Source organism: Hemicordylus capensis, chromosome 15, assembly GCF_027244095.1.
Source record: "Hemicordylus capensis ecotype Gifberg chromosome 15, rHemCap1.1.pri, whole genome shotgun sequence".
Classification (NCBI taxonomy): Eukaryota; Metazoa; Chordata; class Lepidosauria; order Squamata; family Cordylidae; genus Hemicordylus; species Hemicordylus capensis.
In genome coordinates this window covers 16,984,222-17,008,925 of record NC_069671.1, presented here as the reverse complement: position 1 = coordinate 17,008,925, position 24,704 = coordinate 16,984,222, and the positions used below count along the sequence as shown (strand labels likewise).

Below are 24,704 nucleotides of genomic sequence, written 5' to 3'. Positions count from 1 at the left end.
CATGGCAGGCGTCAGTGTTTTCCCTCCTAGCCAATGGGAGGTGGAGGGGAGAGAGAGCTCCCTACAGAGATAGATCTGCATTTCTGAAGCAAGCATGCCTCTTATCATGCTAATGATTCTGCGTCAGCACCAATCCCTGTTTGCACCGGCGTTCTCAGAAAAAGTAGCTTAAAAACAGCATTTTAAAAATCCGGAAATACCTCGAGATAAGCTAGAATTCGCGTCACAAAGCCCAACTTGTGTGTGGAGTGGGCCAAGGATCTCGAAGGGACTTTGGGGTAAGTTTGGCTGGTGTGTGAATGCACATACTCTCTCCTGAAGGAAATTCAGGGCAGAAGCCCTGTCTGTGAAGCCTCCAGGTGAGCAAGCTCTTGTCCTCAGCTCCTGAAAAGACCAAGCGCCTGAGACAACGTTTTATTAATCTTATGCAATGTCCATGTTTTAATCTTGTAAACCGCTTTGGGTGCCTTTGTCAAGGCAGAAAGGCGGTATAAATATGCAACAAATAAATAAATAAGCACAAATCCAAAGACTTTTTGTTATGCTGACATATAAGAAGTGAGGCATGCTGGTGAAAGTTTTATTTCAGTCACAGACCCGCTGTATATTAATAAACTGGTTGACTGATAACAAAGTTTCCCAGGCAGAAAAGCAAATGCCATTTGAACTATTCCGAAAGTAACCCTCCTCATTCACTCTCTCTTTCTTCCGTGGCACATTACAAGGCTCCAGCAGAAAGCCTCAGAGCCTGTGCAATGTTCCTCACAGCTTCCCCATTTATCATCAGAGCCCGCGCAATCCTCACGGGGTCTCCAAGCCTCAGGGAATCGGCACACCTCCTCACGGCCTCTGCAAGCATCCTCAGAGACTCTGTACTTATCTGCAGGCAATCTGGCTTAGCCCTCAGGAACACCACCATCCTCAGGGATTCTGCAAAGCTCCTCGGGGCCTCGCCATTAACGCTCAGGGCTTCCACGAAAGCTTCAAGGGAATCAGGGCACCCCTTGAGACTTTCCTCACATGGCTCGCTGCCAGCCCTGCCGTCTCCTCGGTCTTTGGGATATTCTTTCTGTTTGGAACAAAACAAAAATTAGAGGACTTACTCAGCGTTCCCTAGAAGGCATAAGCACATGCAGGCGCTCACAAGTTTTTGGAAATCCGCTCAGTTAATTTTAGATCTCGCTCAGGTTGAATCAAGAAGGAAGCCCCCACTCTGAACGCACGTGCAGCGTGCACACAGCCTTGATACTGCCACCCAAAACAAAACTCATTCCATACACAGAGGAAAAATTGAGAGAAAACACTGGAGCGACACTGAATCCAAGACTAGGTTTTTCCTAAGTTCTCTGCTGTTAGAAATTGGAAGGCTGCCTTAAATTCAGGGTTCTCTTCTTTTGGGGTAAATATAGGGCATAACCTAAATTTAACCTCTGCTTTTAAGTGGGTCGTCTTAAATTCAGAGTCATAAGAACATAAGAACAGCCCTGCTGGATCAGGCCCAAGGAGGCCCATCTAGTCCAGCATCCTGTTTCACACAATGGCCCACCAGATGCCTCTGAGAAGCCTACAGGCAGGAGTTGAGGGCATGCCCTCTCTCCTGCTGTTACTCCCCTGCACCTGGTACTCAGAGGCATCCTGCCTTTGAGGCTAGAAGTGGCCTATAGCCCTCCAACTAGCAGAGGTTGATAGACCTCTCCTCCATGAAGTTATCCAAGCCCCTCTTGGGGGCTTTCTATTTGGGTAAATGTGGCCGTGTAGGCAATGCAAGGAAGGAAAACAGCAAGATTTCCGAACAGCAACTGAACACAGCTTCACTACGCTTAGGGTGGGATGGGGTGGCGTTCATATGAGGGAACCCTTTGCAGTGATGTCAGGGCGGCAACAGAAGAGGCATGCAGCCAATGGCACTATTCAGCTTTCACAGTTACTGCGCATTACGTGAGTCCTTAAAAAGTAGCACTTGGGTGCAGCGCTCAAAACGGCTTAACTTTAGGCTCTTCCTGCCTGCCGAAGGAAAGCTTCCCTTCAGGGTGAGCTCTGGGTTGTACAAAGTAAAAGTCAACACCGATCAAAGCTAAAGTTGCTCGCCAACAGCAGAGTTGTGTGCTACAGCGATCCTGCCTTGCTCTGAGGCATTCTCGGCAGTGTGTATCAGAAAGCGTTCTTTTGACTGTAAGGCCCCGAGGTGGCCCTGTGAACCTTAAGGGCAGTTCCTAGACTTATTGCTTATTGCGCCTGTGCAAAGCCTCCGCTAAAGGCAAATACTCTGCACAGTCCACCTCGCAAGGGGTGGAGGTGGCAATTCCCCAGCGCCGGGGATCTCCTTCAAGGGAAACGGAGCCCTCTTCAGCCCTGGCATCATTCTGGAAAGCATGATGGGTTTGGGGTTTTTTGGGTGGTTTTTTTTTGCTAAGGAGGCTCCTGCCTGGAAAACAGTGAAGACCACAGGTGCATATGGTTCTGTCCTGTCCCCGGACCCCACCCTGGTTTTATCCTCGCAACAACCCTATGAGGTAAGCTAGGCTGCGCGACCCCAGGTCACCTTCATGGCTGAGCAGATCTGGATCACCCCAGTCCAAGGGTTCTCAAACCTAAATGTCGTTGGATGACATGTTTGCCACCACGAGGCCGGCTCTCCTGTACGATGTGCCTGCATCGCTCCAGCCGCCTCGGACGCATCGATGGGCCTCAGATGCATCGATCCCGCAATCTCGGGCACATCGATGAGCCATGTGCCTGCATCACTCCAGCCCCCTCCCACTGCAAATCCTGCTGCGTACGAAGGAATCCCAGCAACGATTCATGCCCTCGCCCTTCACCCCCCAAATCCTGCCTCGGAGGATCTCATTTCCCTCATCTCCACCCACCTTGGAGCCCATTGAGGGCTGGAAGCTGGCGTTGTTGCTGAGCCGCTGCTGAGCTGCCGATGCAGAAGCTGCCGCTGCTGGAGCCAACACGGGAGCCGTCCCGATTCCCAAGATCCACCGCTGCAGGAACTGCCGCCATCACCTCCTCCACTGCCATGAGGACCAGCGCCTCCACAGTAGCTGGAATGGGTGCCTTCACGCAAAGCTAAACAGATCCTCGCAACAACTCTGCGAGACGCTGTGTCGGACGGCATTGTTGCTGGCGGTCGCTTTGGCCTTCCCAAATGATGGACGAGTCAGAGTTGGCTTGTGTTTTGAAAAGGCCTCTCGGGCACCTCAGGTGGGTCAGCCCACCTGGGGGCTTTACACACAAGGCTTCTGCCCCGAATCTCCTTTGGGAGAGAGTGTATGCGTTCACACACACCATCCAAACTTATCCCGAAGTCCCTTCGAGATCCTTGGACCCACTCCACACATAAGCCGGGCTTTGTCTTGCGAATCCCGCGGTATTTCCAGATTTTTAAAATGCTGGTTTTAAGCTACTTTTTCTGAGCAAACAGGGAGAGGCGCTGACATAGAATCATCAGCATGATAAGAGGCATGCTCTCTTCAGAAATGCAGATCTCGCTCTCCAGGGAGCTCTCTCTCTCTCTCCCCCCTCCCATTGGCTAGAAGGAAAACACTGGCGTCTGCCATGTGGACTTGTTTCAAAAGAAAGCTGAGAGCAGAGGGGAGGGGCTGCTTCCCTCAATGCTGCGAGTGTGCTTCGAAGTGCCGCTTCGCCCAACGTTTACCCAGAAGCCTGAAGCCAGCCCGTGCTCGTTTGAGGAAACAGTGGGAGAGAGTGCCTAGCAGGGTGCTGGATTACGTCTTACGTTCTTACACCACTGTGCAGTACTTTGGGATGCAATACAAGAGCGAGAGAAAGAATAATGGGCAGAGCTATATTCCAGCACTGTTTATGCCCCCAGTACCAAATGGGTGCCCTAGACAACTGCCTAAGTCTGCCTAGTGGACAGGCCAGCCCTGCCAACACTTCTACAATGCACCTGTACCCATCTGAGGCCATGACCCATCCGTCATCAGTCTCTTTACTGCAATGTAGTTCACTATTGCCAACACAAGGTGGCAGTGCAGCACTTCCAGAAGATGGGAATATTTCACACATCTGTGCTCTTGTGGTTTCTCAGAGCAAGAGCAGCAGCAGAACCAGCAACTATTCTTGGAGCATCTTAAAGATTAACTGATTTATTGCAGGGGAGGGAACTCGGAACCTAGATGCACTTCCCAGAGCGGCCCCATCCCCTAAGGGGAATATCTTACAGCACTCACATGTAGCCCCCCCATCCATGCAAATGCAAACCAGAGTGGACTCTACTTAGCAAAGGGGACAACTCATGCTTGCTACTCTATACCTTAAGTGGCGCAGCGGGGAAATGCTAAACTAACAGGCAGAAGGTTGCCGGTTCAAATCCCCACTGGTACTATATCTGGCAGAAGCGACATAGGAAGATGATGAGGCATCATCTCATACTGCACGGGAGGAGGCAATGGTCAACCCCTCCTGTATTCTACCAAAGAAAACCACAGGGCTCTGCGGGCACCAGGAGTCGAAATCAACTTGATGGCAACACTTTACTTACTCCCTGCTAACTGGGCAAAGAGACACCTTTTACCGTGATGATTCTCTTTATTTAGCAGGGGGAGAGTAACTGGCCCTCTCCACCCCCAGCAAAGTACTTCCAGTGACTGTTGCTGGTGTGTGTCTTATGTTTCTTTTTAGAATGTGAGCCCTTTGGGGACAGGGAGCCATCTTATTTGTTTGTTATCTCTCTTTGTAAACTGCCCTGAGCCATTTTTGGAAGGGCGGTATAGAAATCAAATTATCATCATCATCATCATCATCATCATCATCATCATCATCATTATTATTAGACCAGCAATCCTCAAGGTGGTTTATATATATACAACACACACACACACCATTACGATAAAAAAAATAAATTGGAATATAAGGGGGGATAAATACAAATACAATCTTTCCATGCCTCAACCCACTCTTGTGTGAGGCTTTAATACCAGCCAAACCAACAACATGCTCTTCCCTCACTGGAGCTGGATTCCCAGTGCCTTAGTTCCTTGAACATTCCCTGCCATCACACCAGCTCAGCCCATCAGAGGCTTCACCTCCATAAGTGCAAATACAACAGATGGACAGGAGGCAATGGAGCAACACACACACCTCCGCCCAACCCTTTAGCAAGGGTTGTTTAGCAACAAGAAAACTCGGGAGAAAAACAGAACTGCTGGACTGTTGATAATAATTTGCATACAGCCCCAGGAATCCTTTGCATTTGGGTTGGAGCCTTTCAGGCATATGTTAACCATGTGCCTAAATGGCCTTCACCAAAATGCAAAATAAAAGAGGGCTTTATGCAAATTACTATCCATGATCAGCAGCGGAAACAAGTTGGTCCTTCCTAGCTGCAGACACATCTGCAGTGTTCCCTCTAACAGGGATTTCCAGAAGTTGTTGACTACAACTCCCATAACCCCCAAGCAAAAGCCATTGCAGTTGGGGATTCTGGGAGTTATAGTCAACAACATCTGGAAATCCCTGTTAGAGGGAACACTGCACATCTGTACCATAAGTCTTCTGATTACCAATAAACAGAGGGTGAGATTTCAAAAGTTGCTTAAAATCAGCCAGAGATGGGGAGGTTCTGATTTCATTCGGGAGTAGCAGGAAAATGACTTGACTAGCAAGCCAGAGGTTTCCGGTTCGAATCCCTGCTGGTATGTTCCCCAGACTATGGGAAACACCTCTACCGGGCAGCGGCGATATAGGAAGATGCTGGAAGGCATCATCCCATACTGTGTGGGAGATGGCAATGGTCGACCCCTCCTATATTCTACCAAAAGAAAACCACAGGGCTCTGTGGGTGCCAGGACTCGACACCGACCCAATGGCACCTTTTACCTTTACCAGAGCTCTGAGGCAGCCCTAGAGAAGGCCCGGTTAGGGGTCACCACCAAACAAGCCAGTGGTAGCTGCAACCAGACCTCCCATAACAATCTTGATCGGTGGCAGGGTTCATGAAGAAGGCACTCTCTTAAATACCCTGGGCCCAAGCCATTCAGAGTTTTATAGGTAATAACCAGCACTTTGTATTTTGCCCGGAAACTTATTGGCAGCCAGTGTAGTTCTTTTAAAACAGAAGTAAGGTGATCTCTTCAGGTAGTCCCAGAGAACAGCTCAGCTGACACATTCAGCAATGATTTAGAAAAATCATCCCGTCTTTAGCAAGGTCACTCTTGCCAGGGAACTCCAAGAAAATCTATGATCTGTCAGCTTGAGTTTCTGGACCCTGGGTGTCAAAATTAGAATAAAAACCCCAGAAGATTCATTAGCATAAATAAGAAAGGAAGGAGACCCCCTCCCTAAGAGGGGGAGATGGGGTCTCCTCAGTATAAGAGGAGGAAAGCCGGTCTCGTGGTAGCAAGCAGGGTTTGCATTTGAATGGGAGATGACATATTTTTACATTTATTTTATTTATTTCTGCATTTCTATCTGGCTCTTCCTCCGAGGAGCCCTGAGCGGTATACATGGTTGTGTTTATCCTCACAACAACCCTGTGAGGTAGGTTAGGCTGAGAGAGAAGAATCACCCAGTGAGTGTCATGGCTGAATGGGGATTTTAACTCAGGTCTCTCTGGTCCTAGTCCAACACTAACCACTACACCACGCTGGCATATGTGAGCACTGTAAGATTCCCCCGCTTTGGGGATGGGGCCGCTCTGGAAAGAGCAGAAGTTTCCAGGTTCCCTCCCTGGCAGCATCTCCGAGACAGGGATGAGAGAGAGTCCCGTCTGCACCCTTGGAGAAGCTGCTGCCAGTCTGTGTCGACAATCCTGAGCTAGACGGACCAAGGGTCTGACTCAGTATATGGCAGTTTCCCATGCCCCTAAGATGCCCTTTGTTACAACTGTCAACGCTGCTCTGTATCCCCCAGACAAAAAACGATGGACATCTGTCCAGGACGCGATGCAAACGACTGCTGGAGAGCCAACCTAAAATAAGCAGTTCATTATGTTAGCAACTGTGACAGTGAACTTCAACCCCTAGACCAGACTTCGGTTACTATGCAGGCTAGATGGGTGTGTTTGGGGAGCAGCATCCTGCAGTTGCTAGGCAACTGCAAAATTATTTCTTCCCTCAACCAGCCAATCACAGCTGGCTAAAGCCTCAGCTGAGCTGCTGCAGTGTTGTGGCTCAGAGAGAGAGAGAGAGAGATAGCAACCGTGAAGGACCGGGTCCAGTTGCCACCATGAGCTGTGAGAATTCAGAACGAGAAGTGAAGCAAAAGGAACATCTTGCCCTCAGTGGAGTATAGGAACATAGGCAGCTGCCGGATATAGAGTCAGACCCTTGATCCATGTCACTTAGTATCGTCTGCACAGACTGGCAGCGGCTTCTCCAAGGTTGCAGGCGGGAGTCTCTCTCAGCCCTCTCTTGGAGATGCTGCCAGGGAGGGAACTTGGTGGAACCTTCTGCTTGCAAGCCGGCAGGTGCTCTTCCCAGAGCAGCCCCATCTCCTATGAGGAATATCTGACAGTGCTCACACATGTAGTCTCCCATCCAAATGCAAACCAGGGTGGACCGTGCTTAGCAAAGGGGACAATTCACACTTGCTGCAAGACCAGCTTTCCTTCTGCTGGCGTGCTTGTATGGGCAGGAGGGGTTCTTCACGGATACTGAAAATATGCTCTGAAACAAAAAATTGCTTACTTGGAGCTAAATTAATAAAAAAATAGGTTCCCCACAAAATCTCACCATCAGCTTACTAGGCGGTGTTAGGCAGACATAGGAACATAAGAACAGCCCTGCTCGATCAGGCACAAGAAGGCCCATCTAGTCCAGCATCCTGTTTCACACAGTAGTCCACCAGATGCCTCTGAGAAGCCCACAGGCAGGAGCTGAGAGCATGCCCTCTCTCCTGCTGTTGCTCCCCTGCAACTGGTATTTAGAGGCATCTTGCCTTTGAGGCTGGAGGTGGCCCACAGCCACCAGACTAGTAGCCATTGATAACCCTGGTCCTCCATTAATTTGTCTAAACCCCTTATAAAGCCACTCAAGCTGGTGGTCATCGCCACCTCCTGTGGCAGAGAATTCCATAGATTAATTATGTGCTTTGTGAATAAGTACTTCCTTTTCTCGGATGCTGGACTAAGGAAAGAGGAGAGCTGGTCTTGTGGTTGCAAGCATGAATTGTCCCTTGTGCTAAGCAGGGCCCACCCTGGTTTGCATTTGAATGGGAGACACGTGAGCGAACACTGTAGAGCCGGACGGGGCCGCTCTGGGAAGAGCAACTGAGCTAGACAGACCAATGGTCTGACTCGGTAGAGGGAAGCTTCCTATGACTAGATGGGCCTGATCCTAATCCAGCTGGGCTGTTATGTGCTAAAAAGTCGCTTCCTACATACCCCACAGGCTTTTGGGAACGGCTCTCTTTTGCTTTCTGTGCTGAATTCACGAGTGGTCCTTCAGAGACCAACAGATGTCTTCGGCACCCTTTGATTCTTCACCCCACAAACGCAGGCTTCACGAGGCCAGGTCTCCGTCACCTTGGAAGCAAGTGCCTCTGCTTTGGGGCTGCCCCCCCAGGAGTGCCAGCCCCACACACCAACACACGCACGGCTGAGCCCGTCAAGGGCCACTCTGTGTGAACTCCCTTCAGCGAGCCCAGCAACGGCGGTGATATAAACCTGGTCTCTAGGGAGAGGAACAACAGCTGTGCCTCTTTCACAGTGCTTAGTGCCAGCTCAGCGGCAGAACCACACTGACGTCAGCCGCGCTGGAAACTGCTCCCCTACCTTGCCCTGCTGGGAGATTAAGATCTCACCAAAACAAAGAAAAACGTGGATGGAAAAAAAAGAAGAAGAAGAAGTAAAAATAAAGGCGTTGCAGCAGATAAATCTCCCCGAGACGGGGCACGCAGGCCCTGATGGAAACCGGCGAGGCGTCCGAACACATAAGAGGGAGGGCTGGAAATCCAATCCACCACGGAGAGCTCCCTTGGCAAGGCCGTGCCTGAGCTGTGCTTGAAAGTTTAATGAATGCATATTTTCTCTGTTAGGCTGAAGCCCAGCGATAGTGAGTGACAGAAGATCACCAGAAGTCGGCTGGCCGGAATCGCGCTGCAGCCTGGCCGGTCGGCTACGTTAGGAGCAAAGTTTGAGGGAGTGTGGGGAGAAATGAAGGGAAAGCCAGAGCTACTTCCGCTGTGACAGCCATGATGAACTTTATCCTGGCCTGGCCTTCAGGGGAGGCACCGTCTCCTCCGCTTCGCCTCAGCTGCCACCAGCAGTACCTTATCAGCCTGTTCTGATCAGGAGCACCCAAAACAGCAGAGTTGGTCTTTTCATGAGGCAAGGTGGGGCCCTCACCCCAAGGGGCAGATTATTGGATTGCCAGCAGGGCGGCATTATCAGAGACGCTCTTCAGGAGCAGTCTGACCCAGAGTTGCTCCTTCGACACCTTTCACACACACAACACTCAAAGCACTTCTGAGCCCCTCTCTCGAAGTTAGGTGGCCGACTGTGGTGTGTACTTGTGTGTGGGTGAGAGAGAGAAACTGAAATGAAGTTTTAAATGCACTTGCATCGAAGTTTTTAAACTCAACTGATGGGTAGGCAGGAAGGCGGATTTACAATGGCATATCAACTTTCTGGGCAACTTTCCTCTCACCTGTAAGCAGATGTCTTCTACTGAAGCACATTTTAAATCTTTTGCCCACCATTTTTTCCACAGAGTTGTACAACTTTGGGTGTATATCCAGTACACTCACACACAAACACATACACTAAATATGTGTAATTTACATATATATGTGAAATACACACACACACATATGTAATTTATTTATATGTGTACACCGCTGCAAACCTATGTCTCTCGGCAGTTTACAACATAAAACAAATTAAAAACAAACATTAAAACAATTTAAAACCACAATTCTAGTTTAGAAGCTTGGGCAAATAAATGTGTTTTTAAAAACTGTTTTAAAGCTGTCAGAGATTATTGATTGATTAAGTCAACTCTTAGCGACCACATCGATAGATTCTCTCCAGGAGGATCTGTCTTCCACTTGGCCTTTAAGGTCTCTCAGTGGTGCATTCATTGCTGTTATGATCGAGTCCATGATTCACCTTGCTGCTGGTCATCCTTTTCTCCTCTTTCCTTCAGCTTTTCCCAGCATTATGGACTTCTCAAGGGAGCTGGGTCTTCGCATCATGTGTCCAAAGTAGGATAGTTTGAGCCTGGTCATTTGTGCCTCGAGTGAAAATTCTGGATTGATTTGTTCTATGATCCATTTGATCCATTCATCTCATCAGAGATGGGGGGGGCCCTCTTATTTCAGCAGGAAGCATATTCCAAGGGCTCAGGGCAGCAATGGAGAAGTCCTGTCCCTGAGTAGGCACCAGACAAGCTGGGGGCAACTGCAGACAGACCTCTCTGGATGATCTCAATGGACAATGGGGATCATAGTGAAGAAGGAGTTCTCTTGAATATCCTGGGCCTAAGCTGTTTAGGGCTGTATAGGTTATAACCGGCACCTTGTATTTTGCCCAGAAAAGATACTGGTAGCCAGTGTAATTCTTTTAATATAAGGGTAGTATGGTCTCCTTGAGATAACCCAGGCCAGAGACCAACCTGGCTGCCGCATTCTCTACAAACTGCAGTTTCTGGACTATGTACCAAGGTAGCCCCACACAGAGTGCATTGCAGTAGTCAAGTCTGGAGGTTACCAGCAGAGGTACTACTGTTCTGAGCTCCTTTATCTTAAGAAACAAGACGCAGCTGGCGTATCAGCCGAAGCTGATAGCAAGCACCTCTGGCCACTGCTTCCCTCTGAGACACCAGAGAGAAGTTTGAATTCAGAAGCACTCTCAGACTGTGTACCTGTTCCTTCTGGAGTAGTGTAACTCCTTCCAGAACTGGCAGATCAAAATTGTCTGCTGGGTTCAATACATATATGTTGAAGTGGAAGCGGTTGTGGATTTGTTTGTGAAAAATAAAGGCATACTTCCTGATTACCTACAAATACCAAATTTTGCACACACAATTCTACTGATTTGCAAATACACACACACGGGGATATACTGGGGAAAAGGTTTATTTATTTATTTCTGTATTTTCTAGAAGATGTTCTGAACCTAATGGTCATATTTTAACTGTTATTGTTCCCCAGGGATTTTTTAACACTCAATAATCAGATCAATAATTTTTAAAATGACATAATGCCCAAGATAAATAGAAAATCCTTCCCAGATTCAGATTTAGTGCACTTCAAATTTACTATGCATGGTAATTATTTAAAGAAAAGGGGGAGGGTTTATGTTTGAAGTTGAAATCCTACAAATTTAAAACTGTTATTTTACTTCCCTTTTGCAAGCACATTAAGGAAACGTTCTGTGACATTTTATTTCGTGAACTTTCCTAGAAGCATAATCCATGCAAAATTACTTTGCCCGCTCAACAATTTGCAAACACACACACACCAAACTTCTCCCTGCATGGAAATATCTCATCAGTCACTACTAACAAGGACAATTTCTTTCCCAGATCCCTCTTCCTTCTTCAGGGCCACGAGCAATTGCTGCACGGTAGTTTAACACAACCATCCTCCATCTCCAGTGAAACTGTCAAGTGGGTGGGAGGGGGGGAATCCTTGCCAGTTTCACAAGCATGTATATTTCCCCTTTCAAAAGCATATGCGTATGCACACCAATACAGGTACCCACACAGGGCAATCTTACGCATGCTGACATTTACTCAGAAATCAGGCTCACTACATTTAATGAGGCTTGTTTACAGGCAAGAGTGGATAGGAGAACAGCCACAGTAATGTCTTTTTTAAAAAAATGAAATTGACAAGGCTTTCCCTTGACCTTCTCAGTTTCACAGGAGACCTGAAAGGGGGCTGAAATTAGGGTCATTAGCTTCAGCAGGGTGCTGAAATTAGAATAGACACCAGGCAGAGCAGAACCAGAAGATTGGGGATGTGTACCCAGAATGTCACCAATCACATCATGATGGGACTACATTCTGGTTGCAGGGTGGTATAGGCCAGTATCTGGACAGACAAGCACAAAAGCATCTTCTCCAAAACTAGGTGGAGTGCATTTAGGGCCCTCCACTAGTTTGGGGACATTTAGAGCGGACTGAAAGCCCATTCACACGTTATGTTCACCACTCAATAGGAGAGGAGAGCTGGACTCCATGTAGCAAGCATGACTTGTCCCCTTAGCTAAGCAGGGTCCACCCTGGTTGCATTTGAATGGGAGACTTGATGCATGAGAACTGTGAGATATTTCCCTTAGGGGATGGAGCTACTCTGAGAAGAGTATCTAGGTTCCAAGTTCCCTCCCTGGCACCTCCAAGATAGGGCTGAGAGAGATTTCTGCCAGCAACCTTGGAGAAGCCGCTGCCAGTTTGTGTAGACAATGCTGAGCTAAATAGAACAATGGTCTGACTCAGTATATGGCAGCTTCCTATGTTCCCAAGTTCTCTGATGTTAGAAATCAGGCGGAAACCTCTTCCTTTCAGCCCCATCTGCATTTAACCTCTATTTTTTAAGGGGCTCTCTTAAATTCAGAGTCATCTTGAGTTCGGGAAAATACATTAACGGAGGTAAGGGGAGATGTCCACGCTTTATTGGTTGCATTCCTATACCAACCAAATCAATATATATTGATTCTATAACAGCCAAATCTCTCTAGGCAAATTATGAGCTTAAAAATCAGCCACTGGGAACAAAAACAAAAAAACCAACCTAGAAATAGTTAAAGCAGCTAAACAAAAGGCAGTTAACGAGAAGCACGGAAGACCTGACTAAAAAGATGCATTTTTAAGGCCTTCTTCAAGACCGATGGCGAGATCAGCCCACACATCTCAAGAGGGAGTGCATTCCAGAGCCTGGGGCAGCTACAGAGAACGCCTGGCTCCAAGTTCCCACCAACCGTTATCATTAGAGCACTTTAAAAGCATATCAGAGCACATTATAATTAGAGCACTTTGAAAAATGCATTTGTGAGTTCACTGTCAATTCAGTCCACCTCAGTGCCGTCTCAGGTCATGATCCCTGAGCAATGGTTCTCAGGTACCCAGATATGAGCGCAGGAAGCTGCCGTACACGGAGTCAGACCCTTGGTCCATCTAGCTTAGTATTGTCTACACTGACTGGCAGCAGCTTCTCCAAGGTTTCGGGCAGGAGTCTCTCCCAGCCCTATCTGGCGATGCTGCTCGGGAGGGAAACTGGGACATTCTGCATGCAGGCATTCAGATGCTTTTCCACTGAGCTACGGCCGCCTGGGGAAATGCTTGACTAACAAGCAGAAGGTTGCCAATTCGAATCCCTACTGGTATCCTATATCAAGCGGCAACCATATAGGAAGATGCTAAAAGGCATCGTTTCATACTGCATGGGAGGAGGCCATGGTCAACCCCTCCTGTATTCTACCAAAAGAAAACCATAGGGCTCTGTAGATGCCAGGAGTCAAAGTCAACTTGACAGCACACTTACCTATTTACCCATCCTACAGTTCTCACATGCAAATGCCCATCCAATTGCAAACCAATACATGCCCTGCTTAGCAAAGGGGATAACTCATGCTGGCCACCACAAGACCAGCTCCAGATGTTATTGTGCACCTGGTTCCTCGGGGTCTTCCTCCCAGTGGACCTACTCAGGAGGAGAGGGAGGCCAGCTCATACACTGAACAGGATATGGCTCCTCCATATCCCCTCCCTCTGCAGCCAGCCTTCACTAGGGCAAAAGTTCCTCCTTCTATCTCTCTCCTTACTGCAGCAGGGGATGATGGGATTTGTAGTTCAACAGCAGCTGCAGTGCCAAAGGTCGCCTACCACCTGGCTTTTAACCAGGACAGAAGGGTTTTCACCAGTGGGTCCTTCCCTCCTGTGGCAGTCCAGAAGAAGATCTTCCAGCAAGTGCTGGAGGGGTTGTGAAGAAATAACCTCACTGCGACCTCTTCTTCGACGCCAGCTCTTTCAGCTGCGTCAGTTCACACATGCGTTTGCAAGTCACCCAGGCTTAAATTGTGAAGCTACGAGAAGTCAGGTGTGCAGCTTGCATGCAGACGCCAGTCCCAACGGCCGGTCTATATAAAGCAGATGCAGTCACATGTGCAAAGGTTTGGGCAGACAGGCACAACGTGCAAGCATCAGCTGATTCCTCACACTGTGGCCTTCTCTTTTCTTGAGAGAAGGGAGGGGAGGTCTGGTGGGAAGTATCTAAAGCTGTCAGGAACATAAGGATGCAGGAAGCTGCCATATACTGAGTCAGACCATCGGTCCATCTAGCTCAGGATTGTCTTCACAGACTGGCAGCAGCTTCTCCAAGGTTCCAGGCAGGAGTCTCTCTCTGCCTTATCTTGGAGATGCTGCCAGGGAGGGAACTTGGTGGAACTTTCTGCATGCAAGCAGGCAGGTGCTCTTCCCAGAGTGGCCCCTTCCCCTAAGGGGAATATCTTAAAGTGCCCACACATGCCCGCCTGATGTGTCACTCACAGTATATTCACACACACCTCTCTGTCACCGCTCACAGCTAAATCATGATTGCCTACAGAGGCAAATGCCGAAACCATGATTCTGCATACTGAGTTAGACCATTGGTCAATGTAAGTCAATATTGTCTTCACAGACCAGCAGCGGCTTCTCCAAGGTTGCAGGCAGGAGTCTCTCCCAGCCCTGTCCTGGAGATGCTGCCAGGAAGGAAACTTGGAACTTTCTGCTCTTCCCAGAGTGGCTCCATCCCCTGAGGGGAATACCTTATACTGTTCACACTTCTAGTCTCCCATTCAAATGCAAACCAAGGTGGACCCTGCTTAGCTAGGGGGACAAGTCATGCTTGCTACCACCAGACCAGCTCACTTCCTCAGCTGTTGCTGAAGTACAACTCCCACCATCTCCTGGCTGCAAACATGGCCCTCCAGCTGCGGTCTAACTACAACTCCCATCATCCCCAGCTGCAATGTAATGCCTGCAGTGACTCACCTCGTGGAAGGACAGTCATCAGTGAGTCTCAGCACCCAGGTTGCAACATCTGTTTACTCAAACACAAAACTCCTAGAATGGCCCTAAACAAGGGTTCCCAACTGCGGGAACATTTGTGGCTGTGGATGATAGGAATTGTAGTTCAGCAATATCTGGAGCCCTGCAGGTCGGGAACCCCTGCCCGAGATGAAGTTTTCTTTACACACACACACACAATCCCCCCTGAGAAGTGCGAACCCCTGGCTTTGAGCCACTCAGGCTGCTCATTCATAAGGCCGAGTAACCCGCCTGCACGGATGACCAGCGAATAACTAGTCTGCACTAGTTTGAAGATACAGTGGGAGAGAGTTCCCAGTCTGACCTGCGGGCAAAACGCCAGCACTCCCAAGATGAAAAGATGCTGCTGTGAATTTGGAAACCCAGCCGGAGAGACCATTTCTTTTTTGGGAAATGAATGCTGAGCCAGGCAATTCATCTTCGAGAGAGGGAGCGAGGCTTGGGAGACTTTGCTGTTTCTTGGGGGCTGAGATGCAAGGGCTAAAGAAGACATTTGGGGAGCAGGGCACAGGATTACACCTTGCGTTCTTACAGCACTGGGCAGTCCTTCGGGGGTGCAACACAAGAGGGAGAGAAAGAAATATTGACAGTGCGATATTCTGGCACTGCTTATGCACCTGCCCCGCAAGAACTGGTGCTCGGTCTAGGCGACTGCCTATTTCTGCCCAGTGGATGGGCCGACCCTGACAAACTCAATTAAAAAGAAAAAGAAAGCCAGACTTTTCAGTCAATGCATTTGCATGCTGCTATGCCCCCGTGCAGCTCCCGTTTATCACAACAGGAGAACTTCGTGACGAAAAGCATACATAGTTTCCATGTGCTACTCACAGTATTCTCAAAGGCTACACATATGTTCGGGTTATGAGCGCACCCCGCTTCTGAAATCTTTCAAAACCCGATGGCATACACCATCTCCGTGGGAGGTGAATAAATACAGCACATCAAGGCAGACCGAACTTGCACGTGCCATGATAGCCCAGGATCGCACCCTCCAAGGCTGGAAAGCACCACCGCTCAGCAAGCCTATGGCACAGAGATATGCAAAGCCAGACACAGCAACAACTTGCACGGATGAAAGGGGCCCCTTTCGTCACAGCGAGTCGCAAAAATAAGGCTCCACCGTTCTCTAAGCCTCAAAATTCTACTGCTTAAAAATATGACAACAGTCGAGCTCCTTGAAACTTGGTGTGTGTGATCTACTCAATGAGGGGTCTACAAATGTGCCGAATTTCAAGGAGACCTGCCAGGGCGCTTTCCAGATTAAAGCCTACAACAGGGTCACTACGGATCTGCAAAGTGTGCTTCCGTACTCCCTGTGTTGTGACACCACAGTCCCTGCGCTGACAGCAGGGTGCCGTCCACATTTCCGATGCCTTCTTTCGGGTTTTATCTTTGCATTACAGGGCTACAACGTTGCAAGTCCGTTGCAGAAAAACAGCTTTATTTTCCCGTTGTAGGAGTCTGAGATTCTGGGGGCCGTTTTCACCACGATCCTGCTAAGCCAAAGCATTTTACCCCGCTTTGCAGTGTGTAATCTGGAAAGCACCTTGATAAAGAATGCTGCAGCTACAGCAAGTCCAAAAGTGCTGAAAACTGACAATGTGGTCTTTTTTTCTCCCATCTTTAGAACAATGTAGCATAAATTGCTTTCAGATTCCTCCCCATCTTCAGTCGGGTCTCAAAGACCAAGAAGAAGTGTGAGTGCATGGAGGGCAAGATGGAATCAAGCACAACCAGCGGTGCTGACCGCGTGGCACGCCTGTTAAGACACCATCATGTCTAAACTTTTAATTAGAGTTGCATTTTTACATTCCCATTTAATATGTGTATTGTGCAACTGTTTTATAGTCTTGTGTGGTTTAAAATGTTTTGTAAACTGCCTTGAGATGGTTCTAATGAAAGGCAGAGGAAAAACTTAATGACAGGCAGATCAAATGAGATAAGCAAGCATGAATTGTCCCCTTTGATAAGCAGAGTCTGATCTGGTTTGCATTTGAATGGGAGACTTGATGTGTGAGCACTGTAAGATATTCCCCTTAATGGATGGAGCCACCCTGGGAAGAGCAGAAGGTTCCAAGTTCCCTCCTTGGCAGCGTCTCCAAGACAGGGCTGAGAGAGACTCCTGCCTGCAACCTTGGAGAAGCTGCTGTCAGTCTGTGCAGACAATACTGAGCTAGATGGACCAAGGGTCTGACATCTTCCCATGTTCCTGTAGGAAACCTGCCAGCCTCGAGCCTCTCTGCTAGCAGTCACAAAAGCTAGTGTTTCCCTGAGCGTGTGCAGAGTGCAGGGGTGCTGTCAAGGTGGTGGTGGTGGGGAAGGACAGCTCTCCTGTATCTTAAGGAAGAGAAGGGAATGCCCCCCCTGCCACATTCCCTTTCCTAAGTTCCTATGATCCTAACTCTGGTCTTAAACCAGCAGGTTTTGTTTGTTTGTTTACAATCTAATACGTCACCCTAGAGATAGCAACCTTTGGACTAGGCGTTGCAAGAACAAAAAGCATTTAAGTAGAACGCTGCCCATACAACAATTCAGGGCATCTAGTCTAAATCTGCAAAGTCCTTTGAATCCTTTTTGCTTCCCCGCCTCTCTCGCCATCTCCACCACCTGCCCACTCCATTTCTCTCTCTCTCTCTCCTGCTGCCTGTTTTCTCTTCTTCTATAGTTGCTGGGGTATAGGAGGACGGGTTTCTACTGTTCCTTCATATTTCTAAAGTGAGCCTTCAGGTCGGTGTCGACTCGTGGCGCCCACAGAGCCCTGTGGTTGTCTTTGGTAGAATACAGGAGGGGCTGATCATTGCCTCCTCCCGCACAGTCTGAGATGATGCCTTTCAGCATCTTCCTATATCATTGCCACCTGATATAGGTGTTTCCCATAGTCTGGGACACATACCAGCGGGGATTTGAACTGGCAGCCTCTGCCTTGCTAGTCAAGTCATTTCCCCGCTGCGCCTATTACTACAGTAACAAAAATGTTGTCGTCATCATCATCAATACAACAAGTTTCCTTAATTAGTCCGTAAGCCAGGCACACAAGTTTTTGCCATCTCAATGGATGAATGCTCATAATGATTTTTGGCAACATCTACCTGCTAGAGATGGAAATGAGGTGGCAGAATTGCCACAGTTACAGCATTCTCTGCATTATTATCCCTTCTTTATCCCTACCCTCAAACCATTAGGGCAAACCTGCAGTCATGTTCTTAGACAGGAAATGGTAACAACAAACAAATGGCTGTACTGTCTTCATGGAGTAATCTTGGGAGGACGTTCCTGCCAGTTTTCATTTCCACGCCTCCAACAGCATCGATAATGTTTTATAGTAATTTTTGTGTTTGTAAAACTTTTTAAAGCTTTTAAGACACCATTGCAAATTTGGCTGCTGCGGGCCAAATACAGGACTATCAAAGCATGATAACACACGGAAAGCTCACATGCAGTCACCCATCCAAATGCAAACCAGGACAGATCCTGCTTAGCAAAGGGGACAATTCATGCTCACTACTGCAAGGCCAGTTCTCCCCTCTGTTATTTATTTGTCCTTTGGTAAGTTTGTTAATGAAACCCCCATGTTTGGAACAAAAACAAATCAATAAAAATGTGAAGTTGAAAAACAAACCAGGGCTTCTAAATACAAGCTGACCATCTTGCAAATGTAATTAAGATACGGCGAGAGAGACAAGAACAAAAAAGACAAGAATTCTCCACAGCACCCATAACCCACCCACCCACCCACCTTCTGCAGCTACTTCCATGGCCCAGAAAGGGGCAATTCCAAGGGTAACGGAATCAGAGGACAAAATACATTGGTAACGGAATCAGAATTATTAGAATTGTTCCTGATTCCATTACTGGTTTTTTTGTGGGGTTTTTTGCACATTTCAGACACAATCTATATTATTTAAGGGTTTTTGGGGGGGGGAATATGGCCTTCTAGTAGGAGATGTTTTCTTGCCAAAATTTCTTACCTGAAATTTTGCTTATGGCTATAGTCATTCGAAAAGTGGTAACATGCTTAATTCTGTTGCCCAAAAGTATATGAAGATGTCACCATGCAATTAAATTGCATGAAAGGATCACTCACCTGCCCCTATTCCTTGAGGAAGGAACCACGTGACGCTAGACTCAATGGAAATGTGCCCTACTCTTTTTAATTAGTCAGACCCAGATATCCAAGCCCTCCTTAAAATAGCTTGCAAGTTGCAACCACACCTATGCTCACCCAATGAACCTAGCACCTGTGTGCACTGCAATCCACGCCAGGACTGGCACCAGTGCCTGATTGATTGATTGATTGACTGAATTAAACCTTAGAATTGCCCTGAAATCCTTCATCTTTAGAAGTCAAATTACAGATGTAGGGGAGTTGACTGGGATTATCATTATGGAGAATGTCATTTCTACATGTTCAGAGGCACTCTTGTTCCTTCACGTGGTCCAAGGACATACCCTGGGGTAGAAAACAGGCACCAGGCTAGGTTTTACTGGCACAATTAGAAGCACTCAGGAGGAGGATTGTTCTGAGCTTGTCACACATCATCTTATATAAACATGAAACATTTGTAAAAATAAAGGTTACCTTGCTGGACCACACCTCTGAATACCAGGTGCTACTGAGCAAGAAAAAGGGGAAGCCCCCCCCATCCCCTTCGCATTCTACAGGCAACTCCAATAATAACAGAATCAAGCATGCTAGCTACCACTTTTTCAATGACTGTAGCCATAAGCAAATTTTCAAATTGATATTGTATATGCCACTGGCAAGAGAATATTTCCAACTAGAAGGTCAATTTATTTACAAAACCCTTAAATATAGATAGCGTCTGAAAAGTACAAAATACGTCAGTAACGGAATCAGGAACAATTCCAACAATTCTGATTCCATTACCAATGTATATTGTACTTTTCAGACACTGTCTATGATATAATAATGTGCCCTTATAGTAGGAGATGTTCTCTACCAGTGGGTACAAACAAAATCAACTTGAAAATTTGCTTATGGCTACAGCCATTGAAAGCATGGTAACATGCCTGATTCCATTACCCCTGTAATTGCCTGGACTTCCGAGCTTCTCAGACAGGAGCGTTCCTTCCATGAGGTGAAGCTGTCACCTCAAACAGCAGAATATTGAGGCACCAACAGGGTGGCAAAATGGCCCCTGCTGGGTCACTGCTGAAAACAGGGTGTAAGACAAAACAGACCTTTGGTCCGACCTAGAAAGACTCTTCCAACTAGCCTTGGTAGAACTGAGCTAAACCATGCCTGTTTTCTTCTAAGCCTCTGGAAACCAGATCGACAGATACACTGCCCCAGAAAGCAGAGGTTCCATATATAGCTATCAAACTCAACTAGGAACACTGCCCCAGAATGTGAATGTTCCATTTATAACTATTAAGCACAACCAGGAACACTGCTCCTGAATGTGGAGGCTCCATTTTTAGCTATCAAGACCAACCAGGCACACTGCTCCTGAATGTGGAGGCTCAGTTTTTAGCTATCACACACCTTAACAGACCTGCCCCGGATGCTGTGCTCTCATCTGTCTCCTTCAGCTGCAGCTAAAGTGCACTGAACATCCAGGGCAGCAGAGCTTGCCCGTAATAACTTGCCACCCCCTAACTGCAGTGCTTACGAGAGAGAAATCCGATCAGCTCCTTCAGTCACGCACGAGAAAATGTCCTGAAGGAGGAAGCCGCCGCCATCACCACTTCTGCCCACTGGGAGAGCCCTTGCATGAGGCAAAGCAAGCCAGTCACCTCAGGTGGCAGATGACTGGGGTGGCAGCAAAGTTGCAGGATTCTGCTGCTCTCAGAGCAACTCTTCAGGACCAATCCGACAAAACGGCAAAGCGTGCAAGAAGCGCGGGAGGGGAGGGCTGGCAACACCTGCCCTCCTCCCTCCACGCACCCCTTTCAAAGCTTGCAAAGGTGAGTTTGGAAAGGGGGCTGCTCTGCCAGCAGAGGCGTGGGGCAAGGCACAGGCCGCACTGGACCCTGGGCCGTGGCTCCCCTCCCTTTCTAAAGCAGTGCTGAAAATGTAAGGAGAAGACCAACCACACTACAGCGCTTCCATGGAAGCTAAGCGGCTAACACTTTGCCCCTGAACCAGAGCTCCACCAGCTCAGTCCTCCAGCTGCTGTTGGGACTACAGCTCCCAGCATCCCCAGCTGCTGCGGCCAATAGTCAGAGATGATGGGAGCTGTCGCCTAACATCTGCAGAACTCCCATTGTGCTCAGTCACAACGGCCTGTACCATACCTGGGCAGCCAAGGTTAAGAGGAAGCTCCTGCCCTCACTGGGAGCTCCTGCTAACTGGGCAAAGAGGCACCTTTTTAACGTGGTGATTCACTTTATTGAGCAGGGGGAGAGCAACTGGCCCTCTCCGTCCCCAGCACAGCATCCCTCCAGTGACTGTTGCTGGTATCTCTCTTACATTTCTTTTTAGATTCTGAGCCCTTTAGAGACACGGAGCCATCTTCTTTATTTATTATTTCCCTATGTAAACCACTTCGGAAACTTTCGTTGAAAAGCAGTATATAGATATTTGTTGTGTGTTGTTGTTGTTGCTGAAGGGTTGTGCAGCCCTGCTACAAACGATCATCTCATACTGGAGATGCTCAAATGGACCTACCTAGAGATGTGGAGGCCTGGGGGGAGGGGGAAGCTGGGGGTGGCATTTTTTCGGGGATGGAGGAAGGAAGATGTCTAGATGTTGTCGGACTACAACTCCCATCGTGCTCAGTCGCAATGGCCTATCCTATATCTGGACAGCCAAAGTTAGGAGCTCCTGTCCTAAGCTAAATATACTGAAGCAGGAAGGACTGAGGAGAGGAAGTTTCAAAGAACTCTGCCGAATCAGAGCAAGGGTCCATGTAGAGCAGGCCTGCTCAACTTCGGCCCTCCTGCAGATGTTGGCCTACAATTCCCATGATTCCTGGCTATTAGCTGCTGTGGCTGAGAATTATGGGAGTTGTAGTCCAAAAACAGCTGGGGGGCCTAAGTTGAGCAGGCCTGATGTAGAGTGTGGTGCAGTGGTTAGAGCAGACAGCTGCCAAACTTTGCCCCCCTTGCTGATGTTGGACCACGACTCCCATCATCTCTGGCTATTGGCTAATGTGGCTGAGAATGATGGGAATTGTAGTCCAGTCACAGCTGCAGTAGGGCAAAGTTGTGCATCCCGGGATTAGAGTGCTGGACTAGGACCAGAGAGACACGAGTTCAAATCCCCAAGACTGACTGGGGGACTCTGGGCCAGTCACTTATCTCTCCGCCTACCTTACAGGGTGGTTGTGAGGCTAGACATAACAATGTACACTGCCCTGGGGTCCTTGGAGGAAGAGCGGGATAGAAATGTAAAAATAAATCGATAAATCTAGCCCGAGATTTCATTCTTCATTATTATTTATATACCACTTTTCAAGAAAAAATTCTCAAAGTGGTTACAATGCCAATTTTTTTAAAAAAAATTAAAAATGAGAAAACGGTTCCCTATCCCAAAAGGGTTCCAGATCCAAAAGGAACCACAAAGAAGACTAAAGCAAGAGCTGTGTCAGAGAGGTCATGGTGGGAGATTCCCCTGCCTCACTAAGATAATTGCTACTTGAAAAGGTTCCCCGCAGCCCAGTTAGCCAGGGAAAGAAGCAGCCACCCAGAACCGCCTGGGAACTTCTCAAGCATGGCACCAAGAGCCCTCACCTGCTTCTTTGTCCCCAGCAGATGGAACTCGGGGGTATACTGCCTCTGAAACTGGAAGTTCCATAGCCAAGAGCCACCAATAAGTTCCATTACCCTGCCTCACTTTCAAAACGAAGCTTGTTGCAAATCCAGACCCAACGGTCTCTTCAGAAGCAGCCAGCAAGTTATACAAATGTCCCACTGATGTTTTCTACATCACACACACACACATCCTGTAGCAAGTTACTAAACTCAGCACAACCCACAACTGGCTGTGTCCCCCCCACACACACAATTCAGAAACATATTGCTCCTCTTATTCCAGTTTGTTACCTCCGGCATACTCCTCTAACCCACCTGTGAGGGGCTCAAACACTTGAGCACAGAGAATTTTGTCTGCTGCAGCTACCCCAAAGATAGGAGAAGCTGCAGCTGGCAAAAATTCTCCCCTTCAGTGGCAGAGCATCTGCTTTGCACGCGAAAGGTCCCAGGTTCAAATCCCTGGCAGCATCTCCAGGCAGGGCTGCCTGAAACCTTGGAGAAGCTGCTGCCAGCCAGTGCGGACAATTGGGAGCTGGAGGACCAGAAGTCTGACCCAGGAGAAGACAGCTTCCGATGTTCTGCACTCCAACCTTTCCGGGCAAGGCTGCCTGTCACTTTCAGAGGTGAGAGAACAGCAGCTGCCCCTCATAAGAACAGGAGGCGCTGCATTACACTGAGTCAGACCATTGGCCCCTCTAGCTCAGTGTTGTCTCTACACGGACTGCAAGGAGCTCTCCAAGGTTTCAGGCAGGAGTCTCTCTCTCTCCCGGCCCTCTACCCGGAGATGCCACCAGCAGCAACCGAACCTGGAACCTTCTGCAGGCAAGAATGCAGATGCTCCACCGCTTGAGCACAGACCACCCCATCCCCTCTACAGGGAATACCTGACAGCACTAACATGTAGTCACCCAACCAAATGCAAACCAAGGCAGACCCTGCGTAGCAAAGGGGACGTTCCAGGCTGGTGGCCACGGGACCAGCTCTCCAGACCACCAGCCCTCCGACCAGCCACAACCAGGCAGGCCCGGAAGAGAGCCTGGAAATCCCAGAGTGGCTCGCAAGACTGGAGGGGCAGAAAGCCGTCACGCCTCAAACTGGGGAGGGCTGTGCCCAACACGTGTCTCTGCCTGCCTCCCTCCCCCCAGCTCCATCTCAACCACGCGTGCCCCAGCCCACCTCTGCTCCCTCTGTTCGCATCAGGGCTGCCATGATCACTGGCAAAGATTCTCCTCCCCCACCCCTCTCCAATTAGCTGCTCCAGCAAGCCTCCTGTTTTCTCACAAGCGTTCCCCTCCCGAAACACACACATACACCACACACACACACACACACACACACACACGCTCCCCTTCCAAGAGTCCATAGAGACCAGTTTATTTTTAACTCCCCCTGGAAAGGCGGCCTTTAGGAATAAACCATCACACGTTGGGGCCTCTTCAAGTGGCAGTGGCGGCGGGGAGGGGGGGCGGAGGAAATAAAAGGTGGAGATAATATTCTGGGGGCGGTCAAGGAAAAGCCTCAGGGGTGGGGGGGAGGAGGGGCCTCGTTGAGGCTTGGCATGAGGGCGCTCCCCCTTCCCAAAAGGAAGCAGCAGCCCCGGTGGCACGGGCAAGCTGCAAGAGGAGAGCATGCCCGCGTATATCCGTTGTGTGACCCTGCTGTGTTGCAGTCCTTGAGGGTCTGGCGGAAGGGGTGACCTCCCCTTTCCCCCAGCCTCCCTCTTTCCTTTGCTCCTCCTCCCCAGGAGACCACCCCAGTTTAGTGGCAGAGCAAGAAGGCCCTGGGTTGAAACCCTGGCTGGCACCCTCTCCAGGCAAGGCTGGGAAATACCCACCTGAAACCCCTGGAGAGCTGCTGCTGATGCCAGCCAGTGTAAACACGGAGTCTGATGGACGGATGGGCTGACTCAGCATACGGCAGCTTCCTGATGAGAAGGGCCCATTGCTCAGTGGTAAAGCTTCTGCTTTGCTGGCAGAGGGTCACCGGTTC

At 48.8% G+C, this 24,704-nt stretch overlaps 1 protein-coding gene across 12 annotated transcripts in view; it reads right to left on the bottom strand.

Annotated features, from left to right (window-relative positions):
• KSR2 (kinase suppressor of ras 2) overlaps positions 1-24,704 on the bottom strand; it is a 176,412-nt gene that overhangs the window by 144,780 nt on the left and 6,928 nt on the right. The gene's annotated exons all lie outside the window — the stretch shown is intronic.